The following is a 12,290-nucleotide window of genomic DNA, read 5'->3' as shown; positions in this document are numbered from 1 at the left end:
CTCTCTCAAAACATCACTACCTCACTCTCTCACTACATCACTACCTCACTCTCTCACTACCTCACTCTCTAGCTCACAACTTTACTCTCTCTCTCTCTCTAACTCACTACCTTAATCACTCTCTATCTCACTACCTCACTCTTTCTATCTCACTAACTCACTTACACTCTCTTTCACTACCTCTCTCTCTATCTCACTACATCACAACATCACTCTATGCTTATAGCTCACTACCTCACAACATCCCTCTCCCTCACTACCTCACTCTCTATCTACCCCACTCTCTCTCACTACCTCACTCCCTCTATTTCAATACCTCACTCTCTCTCTCTATCTCACTACCTCACTCACTCTCTCTGCTAATGCAATAGGTATCACATATGCAAAAAAAATCTAATGCCAATAGAAATGACAATGCCATTTATTTAGGGATACAAAAAAGATAAAAAAATAATGAGCAATACCAATAGCTCTACCTATAATATTGCCGAGACCATCGCATTGTAACTGCTTGTTGAATATGGGGTGGATGATGTTCCCCTTCCAGGAAGCCAGGATGTTGGACTGAGTGTAAATCTCGTTGAAGAGTGGGGTGAGGATGGAAGACCATAGCTCTGGGTTGTACTTAAAAATTGCGTTGGGAATGCCATTTGGCCCAGCTGCTCCCTCAGACTTTAGTTTCGATATAAGTCCACTTAGCTCTTTCGCATTGGTCAGGGAGTTTGTCTCGTTGGTAAGTGAATGCGATTGTAATGAGCTGCCTTCTACAAGATCCGTGATGGAGAAGGCTTGAGTTTCTTTCTGGTCGAGGTCTTGCCCATAGGGCGTTCCTTCAGGACCCATCTCTGCCTTATTATACAGGGATTTCACTTGGGCAATCCATGTATCTGCACCAATTCCTGCTTCTTGCCGAAGTATTGGGCCGGATGTTAATTTGTTTATTATGCCCCAAAAAACGCTACTATTGGACTTTTTGCTGGCAGATAATAATTGCAGCCAGATGGACCCTTTTTGCGCTGTTTTTGCTCTCCCCAGATCCCTCCTATAAGTGCGCCTTAGTGCGTACAGCTTTTTTTTTCTTGTTTTAGACCCTTTTTTCCTGCTTGAAATTGGCGTCGCACTTCTCTCGTGATCTCTCTTTTTTGCTTTCTGAGATCTTGATTGAACCACGGGTCCCTTCTGGTAACAATTGTTGAAGTCCGTCCCGGGGAAACTGGGAATTTAAGGACTAAAAACTGGGCCTGCCGCTCCCAGAAGCTGAAGCGATCATTCTCTAGTGGGAGACCATGATTTTCCTGGAAAGCCTTGACTGTCTCCTGAATGGATTGGGGAGCCACTCCTCGCCATTTTAACTTGCGAAGATTGAACGTTTCGGGCGGTTGCATGATGGTATTGATTTTTTGAGCGCTCTTGGCTTTGTTATTCATGTTCAGGATGAGCGGGAGGTGATCACTTTCAGCTCGTGGAATGATTCTAAAGTTGTTAATTTGTGGGAGCAGGTTGTTGCTGATAATTGTAAAGTCAATTGTTGAGGAGACTTTTTCGCTCAGATATGTTGCGGCGGCTGGCGTATCCCCCGGAGCATTGCGTTCATGATTGTCAAGTCGAGAGCTGCTAGTTTACACACTAGTTCTCTCGCACCCTGGGTGGCTTTGCTATTACTTCCCAGCTGAGTCTTTAAAAGGATACTGTTCAAATCGCCTGAAATCACTATTTGGCAGTTCACGTGGCTTCTCTGCAATAATGTTAATAATTTTGTTAGGGTTACATGTTTTCCCTTCTGCTTTTTAGTCTCTGGGTGGATGTAAACGTTGATTAATAGGAGTTGTCTCGTTGATTCCTTGCTGCTTACCTTGGTCACTTGGATCCAGTTGGCCCCCGTGTCTAGTTCTTCCATTGCCCAATTCAATTTTTGTGTTGTAAAAGTTGATAGGCCCCCTCTTGGATGTCCATAGGTTGAATGTCTTTCTGCCAGGCAGTGATAGTCTATAAAACCGGGAATTGGGCTTGCACCCAGGTTCCAGGTTTCCGGGAGCAGGATTATGTGTTGTTGTATGAAGAACGATACGGTTTCGTGGTCTTGCACCATGTCCTTAAATCCGTGAACATTCCACGAGCAGAGCGAGATGTTGACTGTACGAACATTTTGTACTGTGGGGGCTTTCTCCATTGCTATTATTTTTCTTTTCTTTGCTTGGTTTGGAATGCTTATTGTTTAGTATTCTGGGTATTCAAGACCAGTCCCTTATTTCCTGTGAACTGCCCTCAGTTTTACCGGGGCTTTCTCTTATGGAGTGCCTGTTCTTACTGGAGGTAGCTACTGGTGTGTTGGAGAGCGCACCACGTATGCATGTGGACTGGCTTTTCACTTCGTTTGGCTTTTTAAGGAGGGGGTGCGGGTACCTTGGGCATTGGTGAACCTTTAGCTTGATTTCCGATGCTCCGAACCTTCCACTTGTTGCTACTATTTTATCCACCAGGTCCTTAGATTAGCAGGTTGTCAGGGTCTCCTCGACTCCCCTCCCGATTGTTTCTTTAAATTCCACCGATGTTAGGTCACACAAGCTGATTCCTTTTAGTTCTGGGATTTCATAAAACAGTCTCAAAAAGTTTCCTCTGTTTAATATATCTTGTATTCCTTTTGTCGAGTATTCGGGGATGAAAGACAATTTCAGTTCGAACTTGTCCGATTGAGGTTGGTCTTTCTACGAAGGGGGTTCGTTTTCCTTTCTTCCACTGTTTAATGTTGAAATTAATGAGATGTTTTGTCCACGTTCTTGATCATGCTCAGCGATGTATGTGGTTAGCATCTCTGATCTCGCATTAGGTAACCCTGAGGATTTTTGGAATGATTTCCCAGTTCGCTGCTCCGCTTGATCCTGGTTAAAGAGCTTGCAGTGGCGATCCTTTCCCCTTATTGTTACAGCAATACATTTGGGGAGGTATTGAGAGTTGCATGGTGTTGAGGCCTCCAACGTATTCACTAAGGGAGGATTGTGCTTTACTAAATCTGACCCCTTGTTTGTTGCTACTTGTTGAAGACCACATTGTTGTGTACTCTCGCCATTGCAGCTCCCTGGGCTTCTGTTGCCCACTGTATACCAGGTTTCTCTACTTTCTTCTTCACCCTCTTCATTATTAGATGATATATTTATTCCTTGTTGTTGCGCTGCCGGGAATGCTTTTTGAGTGATTTTGTCCTCTAAAAGAAGGCTTCCGACCCCTTGATTGATTTGGGGAGAAGTTTGAAAATTAGCAGTATGGCTGGGGCCCTGTTACTTTGAGATGGGGGGCTGAATAGGTTGGGCTTGGTCGCTTGCAAGGTTTGCCGCCCCGGTCAGGGGGCGGGGGGGGTATTTTTTTTCTTTTCCCTGAGTGTTTTTGCTGTAAAAAGTGGGGAAAAAAATTCTGGGGCGGGGCTGGACTGTTTATTGTATTTGAGCCGGACCTTCCTCGCACGCTTTCTTTCCCGTTTTGTGGGCTTGATTCCCACCACTGCTGGTAAATGGGGGTCCTCTGGTTGGGGTCGCTTAGATTTAGTTGTGCCTCATCCACTGTTTTTGCTAATACTTCGTTGGTATCATTTGTTCCTTCAGTTTTTGCTTTGGTGTGATTTGCGCTTGCCTCTTGATCAACGTATTTTTGGGGTCTTACATGCCACTTGCTATTGTAAGATTGTTTTGCTGCCCCTAGGACGTCTTTTAAAATTTCCGGAAGGGTTGCCAATTTCACAATTATAGGGCTGCAGCAGCAGAAGGATAATTGATTATTTTTGTATCTTTGTTGATCCAAACTTTCTCTTTTTGTTAATAGCAATAATATTAAATCTAAATTACTATTTACGCCAGAGATGTGACTGGCGATAAGATTTATAAGATCGATTTGTACGTCCATCTTATCTGACTGAAAATTTAAAACCCTTATAGATTGTTCAAGGGTATGGATCAGTGTTTGGGCCCATTGCATGTTGGGGTAGTCTTCAATATACTGCACCAGGGCCGCCGACCCAGGGCTTGACCCGCTTTCTGAGGAGATGGTTATTGGTGAGGAAGGAATTGGTTGCTTGATTGTTATGGGGCTATGACCAGCCTCCGCTAGATCTGTGTACTGGGTATCTTGTTCGCCCTGTGGGCTTAAAGGAGTAGATGAAACCAATTTGGGTTTCCTTTTTGATGTTCTTTTCCTTGAGCTGGGGCTTTGGCGTTCATTTTCCTGTCCGTTCCCTTCTAGTGATTCCAGGATTTCAATCAGATTAGCGTCACTCATGTTAGAGAAAGATTTACTACACGCTGCTTCCTTAGGTGCTGCATTTACTGCGGATTTAATTAGATACATTTTTTCCTCCTCGGTCCATCTTGTGTTTAATCGGCACTCTTCCTTGGGACCGGAAGGTGGTTTGCCGACCTTGGGAATTGCAGCGGATGTTAGTCCCTTCAATGCAGCTTTTGATGCTTCAAAGCTGCAGTTGAGTTTATCACGATCTCTATTTACCCCCGTGGGGGTCTCAGACTCAGTTGGTTCCGCTAATTCTCCGATTTTAATTGTTTTTATTCCAATCATATTGAGACCTTCAGCAGTCACTTCTGTTTTTGTAATGAGGGTTATGACTGGAGTTTCGGGTGCAGTCTGATAAACCTGAGCTGTTATTGTCACTGATTTCCTAGCACCTGTATGAACTGACTTTTTCTCCGACAATGATTCATGCTGCGATGTGGTGGCAGAAATTGCAGGGGTGCCCGGGACAATGGCTTGCGGTTTGTCAGGCTGCATTGGGCTTGGTAGCATGGAGGATTCTTTTGAGGGAGTGTAAATTGCCGCCATTGGATCTTTTAGAAAAAATAATTTTCGAATCCCTGTTTGATTATTCGGGGTTGGCTTTGTCTTTAATGTTGGGCTGGGTGCTGAAATCAGCCTCTCCCTTTGGCCCGCTCCGTTTAGTTTATTGTTGGATAGGGAGTCCTCCTCTTTTGATGGTTTAAGTTTGGATTTTTTATTTTTATTTGTTTTTTTCCGTTTCTTTTGTCTGTCGCCACCTGACGGACTGTTCCTGATCTCATTTATGTGGAACCCTGATGCAGTTTTCTTGAAGGCTCAGGGGGCTCTGTAGAAGATTGTAGGATTGGTGGGCAGGGGGGTTTGACGGTTTGAGGCATTTACTTGTGCCCCTGCTTTCGTCCTCAGACGGTCTTAGCCGTACCACCACTACTCCGAGCAACCGTTGGTGGGACTTACGCCGCTGGCCGCGGCACCCACGCCTCTCTCCCTGCCTCACTCCTCCTTCCCCTTCTCCTTCTCCTTCGCAGAGCACACGTCCCCAGCTCCCATCCTTGCCACCCTGTTCACCGATACGGGTGTAGTTCACTTAAGGGGGCTCGGGGGGAGGGCTTGCTGCAGTTTAAATAACGGAAAACGGTGTTTTGGAGCTTGGGGCTTGGAGCTCGGCGCTTGGGGTGCCCTGGGCTAGATGGCCTCTTTCTCTGTGGCCCTGGGAGCAACAGCTTCAATGCCAACAATGAAACTCCTCACCTGCTACTTTCCTCACCGTGGCTCCTGGCGGCGCAGCCCCCTTCGCTCGGGGTAATGCGAGGCAGTGCGGGATGTTTCTGTGGTGCTGCTTGGCTGCTTGGCCCCCCAGTGCTGAAGCCGCTGGCTTTTCGGGCTCCCGGGCTCCCGCTAGGCGACTCCAGCCAGTCGCCGCCGCCGCCAGTTCGGGCACGGGGGCGGGGCTGCCAGGAGAAAGCCGGCGGTCGGGTACAGCCGTGCGCAGGCTCAACGCTTGGCGCCGAATGCTGAATGCGGGAGGGAGGGCGGGCGGGCAAGCCCCTCGACTTCTACGGCTCAGCCGGCCCCAACCCTCGCTGTTCCGGTCCCGATCAGCACATCGGAGCTACCTGTAGCGCCGCCAGCACACCTCGCTCTGCTGGGCTCGTCAGCTCACAGGAACCAGCAAACTGCAAACTGTTCAGAGAGTGAACACCCTCCAGCCTCCCAGCGGTCGCTGAAAAGTGATGGGATGGAAGAGTGAACACGGAGGCAGCCAGAACTAGCGGCACATCAGATGATGGTGTTATCGATAGGACTCGGAGGACCAAGTGGCGCTGTGGGATCACAGGATTAAACATTCAGAATGCAAGAAGAGATGGCGGGTAAAGTGGGAATAACGGACTCCTTGGTGCCTTCCTTTCTCTGAGAGGCGTAACTTGCATAATTTTTTCTACTTCTCTAGAGAAATAACACGAATTATGCAAGATCATTCAGAATTACAAAAGGAGCATACCTCAGCATTTAGTGCTATTTGGTTGATGAAAAATCCACCCTCATATCCAAAAAAGACTAGAGGATGCATTTTTGGCTAAGAAAATAGTCGCAAATGCAACAGACCGAAAACAATGGCAGCCAGCTGCTGCTCATGCTCAATAGGTTCATTGATCCTGTGCTCTAGCAATAGGATTTTTATGCCAAATAAGTCATAATTAAGCAAACAAGCGTAATCATGAAATGTTTGGTGATGTTGCATCTTAAGAGTAATGTAAAATTATCAAAATGACTCAGACATTAACTTCACCATCCAGGACTGCCAACGGTCTTATTCCTGTCCCACATGGAGACGTCCAGTTGTGTATTGATTACTAAGAACATGAAGTTATCATTTTCTGAAATAATTGTCTCCTTTCCCTTTGAAGCCTAGATCAAGAAAGATAATATATTTTCCAACACAGGCATTCATGATGCACATAATCTGGTCAAAACGTGAAATGGACATCTGGAAACCAACTTTGAGACACATGAATTCGACTTTGGGGTATGTAATGCCCCAGCTGCATTCCATCATTTTCTCAACAACATGTTTAGAGACAACCTAGACATCTGTATATTGGTTCACTTCGATAGATTTTGGTGGACTCTGATGTGGTACAACAACACTATTGCAGTATTCATTTCTAAACTGAAATACAGTGCCTGTGTACCAAAACCAGTTCTGTGTCTTCAAAGTAACAAACATTATTTTCTTGGGGTTATAGGTATCAGGGGTGTTACATTCCATATAGGTACCCTGATAAAGGTTCAGGTAATGGCATAACCTTCCACCTATACTCTCCCCTACATTACACACATAACAAATGCACACAGAATGCAGGATTTTCCCTGGTAAAAGCCTCATACATTAGACATGAGGATTCTTGGAAACTCAGCAGGTCTACCATCCCCTGTATAATAACAATGTATAAAGTTCAGTCCCAATGTCATCCTAAGTCTGACGAGTGGTACAGCAAGGTAAAACCCTTGGGGAGACCTTTGGGTATATAAACATCACATCCTGTTGAGACAAGGAGAGGAGATCAGGATTTCTCTGCTGACACACTGACGAGAGGCGCTGAGGTTCCTGCATGCAGATACTCAAGCTCACAGTGGTCTAACATCTCTTGCGGGGTGTCCAACTCAAGACCAAGAGGGGGTCCCAAAGTCTCTCACTTCAGGTAATGGGGTTGACTTTATCCTAGAGGGATTCTTGGCTTAACACTTACATACATGATGAGTACACTTAGGTACATCTAGTTAGGGTAGCATCATAGGAGTACACATTTTATTATCATGTATTTTATATATTTGCCTTTATTAATGGTTATAGCAAAATGGTAGAAATCTACCATCCTTTTATTTTTTTAGTGCTTCTAATCAGTTATATCTGTCATTGTCTAACAGTTGTTATAGCACACCTATTTTACACTAGAATAACAACTGTTCACTAAATGCTTATTGAAAAACATCCATACCGTTTATTCTGTGTATCTCTCTGAGACAAAGTGAACATGAGTGAGTGAGTTAAAAGTAGTATACTGTTTCCACGTTCCTGAGGGATCAGGGTTGTCATGTTCGATAGTTGCCAAGAACTATTCTCACCTTGGTAAGAGGAGTTCCTAGTGGCATTGTGAGCTAGCTGATACACAGGCCAGCATACCCGGTAGGGGTGACCAGAATCGGTCTTACACCAATCCTACAGTGTATGGTGTCTAAACGCGAAGAGCCAATGTAGGTTTTATAGGAACTACACAACATGGTGCCGCCAATGTTGATTGGGTACTTATTTAACAGTCAAACATGAGTAGTTCATTTGTGCTATTATCAGAGACCCCTACTCACATTTTCCCAGAGACGTCTGTAGTGAGAGGGTACAAAAAAATCTACTGCAGCTGAGTAGGCAAAATCCTATTTATTGGCTGTTGGTTAATCAAGCTTGAAGGACACATAGTTCTTATCATGCATTACACCTTATCTCAGTTCCTTCGAAAACCTCTTCTTACTAAAAACAATGACTGAGCAACAGGATAACGCTGTGCGTGACCTAAATCTCCCAGCTGAAGAAGAAGAAGCAGATGCAATACAAATTACATAACATGTTAGATATGCCATCACCCTAAAAATAGCTTCATATGGTTTAACAGCTAGGGGTGGGCCAGTAACATTCATGATTGAGACACATGAATCATATAGAACAGAGGTGTTCTATTCATGGGTTAGATTCCCACAGGTAAATGCAAGAACAAAAACATTTCATTACTACACAGAAGATGACATACCAAACAAATATTGTCCGTGCAAGGACATTGAAGTTCCGCTCACTTACCAGGAGCATATCTACTGGTTTTAAGGCACCCTCCCCCATATAAGAAATAAAGTAAGACTTGGTCTACGCTATAGAGATGGATGAACATGGCCAGTACTAGTGGCCTTTACAAATGTGTGGTGGGGTATCTACCGCCACCATATGTTGTGTGTTAATGATTGATACTGTGCCCTGAGCACAGATATACATGTGTTTGTCCTGTATTGTCACTGTATGTCTATAGCCCACTGTAGCCTCATTTACTGACCATCTACAGTAGGTGATTTCACACTACATGCACCTGGTTCACCAATGGAAACCCAGGCTCACGTATGTTTGTTTTTTAATAAACAGCCTTAATGTAGGGTATTAATGCATTGACTATCCTATCTCTCTCTCTTTATGTCGTTCCAGATTACAGTAATAATTCTCAGTGGCACCAAAGCTATGAATAGAGGCCACTCACTACTCTTTTTATACACTGCACCCTTTCATGGTCCTGAAGAAGCACTTGGGATCTCCTCCTGAGACCAATAGGTAGTGCCTGACCACAAACATGTCCATTAGGGGCATGCTATATTTTCCTTAGCTACTGAGGGCCATTACTCTCCGCCAAGCAGCACAACCTCCTGTTTTTTTACTGATAGCAGAGGGTGTTTCTCCTTATTAAACTGTCTAGCTACCCTTCAGTCATCTTTTAGATTTCACATTATGACTTCATTACCACTTATCCCCATGCACCCATACAGCTTTATCCTGAAAAGATATCTGACAAAGTGACCCTTCAGGGGACCCATAGGGCATTGCAGCACCGGCCCGATGAGGAGCACTGCCCAATGATGAAGCATGACATCTTTTGGTGTGTTACAGTATTAGAACGACCATAGTCTCTCTCTCTATCCTTACTTTCTTAGGAACAGCGACTACAGTGTCATTCAATACTAGCGGCCTACACAGCACATCCTGACATTGAAACAATGCCAGTAAGAGACTTACGTTCACTTCATAAAGAACTAATAAGACTTTACAGAAACATGACACAGTTTGTGATGAGAACACTCACACTTCAGCCTGCAGAGACTATAGCAACAGGTCTTATTAAAACATCAATACCTAAAATCACACCACAAATATTACACGCAGTGATGGGTAAAATGCCCACTAAACGTGAACAAATGCCATTCTGGATAGCTCAAAAAATAACACAGCTAGAGGCAGTATTTCTACACACTGGTCCACAAGAAAACCACAGAATGTTGACAATCTGCTTGCCCATGGGAATAACCTCCAAGATAGGGGATTGTACAACAGTTTTCGCTGCCATATATACCAGACTCATGGTATCCCATCATTAGCAGTAATACCATATGTATTAAGACAAATACAGAATGAGTATGGAGCAGAACCTGCTCTGAATGTAGGGATGAAATTACTAGGTAATTTTGCCCAGGTATGAGCTATAATTGTAGCAAATATTAAAGGGGAGGCAGCAGGAGTGGCAATATGCCAACACCAGGCAGAGTTCACTCCTTTACAACAGGAACATGAATTACCTTAAATAATTGAAACTGCTTATGCAGAATTAGAGACAGTTTGGGAGTAAGTGCGATAAAACCTCAACTGATGGGTGGTCCCGAAAAGGATCCCTTCAAGCAAGCACCTGCTTCTTCAAAGAAGAAATGGGATAATAACAAACAACAAAAGACTAAAGATAATATATCTCAATCCAGAGGTAGGTCTCCTCAAAAGGAGCCCTCCGAAAGGAGGTATAAACTTATGAATAGGGACAACATTAGAAAACCTGACAGGTATCAGGAAACTGATACACGTTCATCTCGTTCCTTTCAGGGTTCATCGAAAAACTCAGAGAGGGAAGGATGGTCAGAACACAGAGAAGAAGAGCGTACAAAGCCCAGAGACACGCAACACGCTCCTGATTACACTTCAAAGAAAGAAGAACCAAAATCAAATCCTCAATTCAAAAAGAAAAAAGTAGCAGGTCTTAAGATCAGACATGCCCAGAATTCTGAGGACTCAACTACTGAATGGGGAATGGGCTTTGACAATGCTAGACAGTGCAGCAGAAGTAACAACAGCTCACCACAACCTGATGGAATTTCCGGTGACAGCCGAGCCGAATGAAATGAAATGAAAAATTATATTTATATAGCGCATACATACCCACAGGCCTCGCAGCGCTTCAACTGATTACTGTGGCGAGGACATGGGTAAATTAACACGCTTTGACAAACAGGTGGGTTTTCAACGCTTTCCTAAAAGCCATCCGGTTATTGATCTCCAGGAGATTCGGCGGGAGGGAGTTCCACATCTTCGCCGCCAAATGTGAGAAAGCCCGACCTCCCCAGCGAGCTTTATTGATTTTAGTAGTGGTGGCTAGATGCAAGACACTGGAACGGAGGGTTCTTGATGGAATGTAAGGTACAACCAATGGGAGCAAAATGGCTGGGCCTGTTTGGTGGAAGGCTTTGTGGACAATGCACATGGCCTTGAAGTGTGTTCTAGCAGCTATTGGAAGCCAGTGGAGTTCTTTTAGGGCCTTCCTTGCTGACTGCCAGCGAGGGATGTTAAACAAAAGTCGGGCAGCGCAGTTCTGTGTGACTTGGAGTCTGCTGATTACTGCTGCCGGAGCTCCTAGATATAACGCGTTTCCATAATCCAGGCGAGAGAGTATCAAGGCCTGAACCATGATTCTCCTCGCCTGGAAAGGAAGCAGTGGGAGTATCTTCCGGAGCATTTTCATTAGTCCCACACAGGTGGAGGCCGTTTTGGTGGCCTGTACAGAGAAGTCTAGTGTTTTGTCAAGCCAGACTCCAAGGCTCTTGATATGGGGTTTAGAAGAAGGAGGGGGACCAAGACAGGCGGGCCAGATGGAAACCAGAGTGGTCGGTGCGAGATTGCCTAGCTGCATAATCTCAGTCTTCTCCCCATTGAGTCTGAGACACAAAGAATGCATCCACTTGGCTACAGCCTCTAGACAGGGCCCCAGGGTGTTGGATGATCCCTCCGTGTGGTCCAGGGAGACCACAAGTTGGGTATCATCCACGTAGGTGACAATACGCACACGAAAGGGATGAACTATCTCTGCTAGAGGGCTCATGTAGACATGAGGCACCCCACAGCTCAGTGGTTGTTTCGAGGATACTACTTCGCCCTCAAACACCTGGAAGAAGCGCTCGTCCAGGAAGGAAGTCAGCCATTCCAGGGCCGCGCCCGACATGCCCATGCCAGCTAGACGATGTAACAATGTGGCATGGTTAACCGTGTCGAACGGGGCGCTGAGGTCTAATAATATAAAGGCTGCTTCCCCCCCCCGGTCCAGCACCGATCTTGTTTCTTCCGTTACTGCTAATAAAGCAGTTTCGGTTCCGTGTTGGGGACGGAAACCCGTCTGGGAGGCACATAGCAGATCATTAGATTCCAAATAATCTACTAGGATCTTATTAATGTGCCTCTCCAACAGCTTGCTCATCCAGGGGAGAAGGGAGATAGGGCGAAAATTGGCCAAGTTGTTCTGATCTAAAGTGGGCTTCTTCAAAAGGGCCTTGACCATCGCACATTTCCACTGAGCTGGGACCGAGCTAGAGGTGATGGAGGAGTTAAGGACATCCAGGATAACAGGACGAATGGCCTCAATAACTTTGAGAAGGGTCAGCGGGGGTGCAGG

Source organism: Lissotriton helveticus, chromosome 1_1, assembly GCF_964261635.1.
Source record: "Lissotriton helveticus chromosome 1_1, aLisHel1.1, whole genome shotgun sequence".
In the NCBI taxonomy this organism is placed as follows: Eukaryota; Metazoa; Chordata; class Amphibia; order Caudata; family Salamandridae; genus Lissotriton; species Lissotriton helveticus.
Note: the sequence above shows the minus strand (reverse complement) of the source record.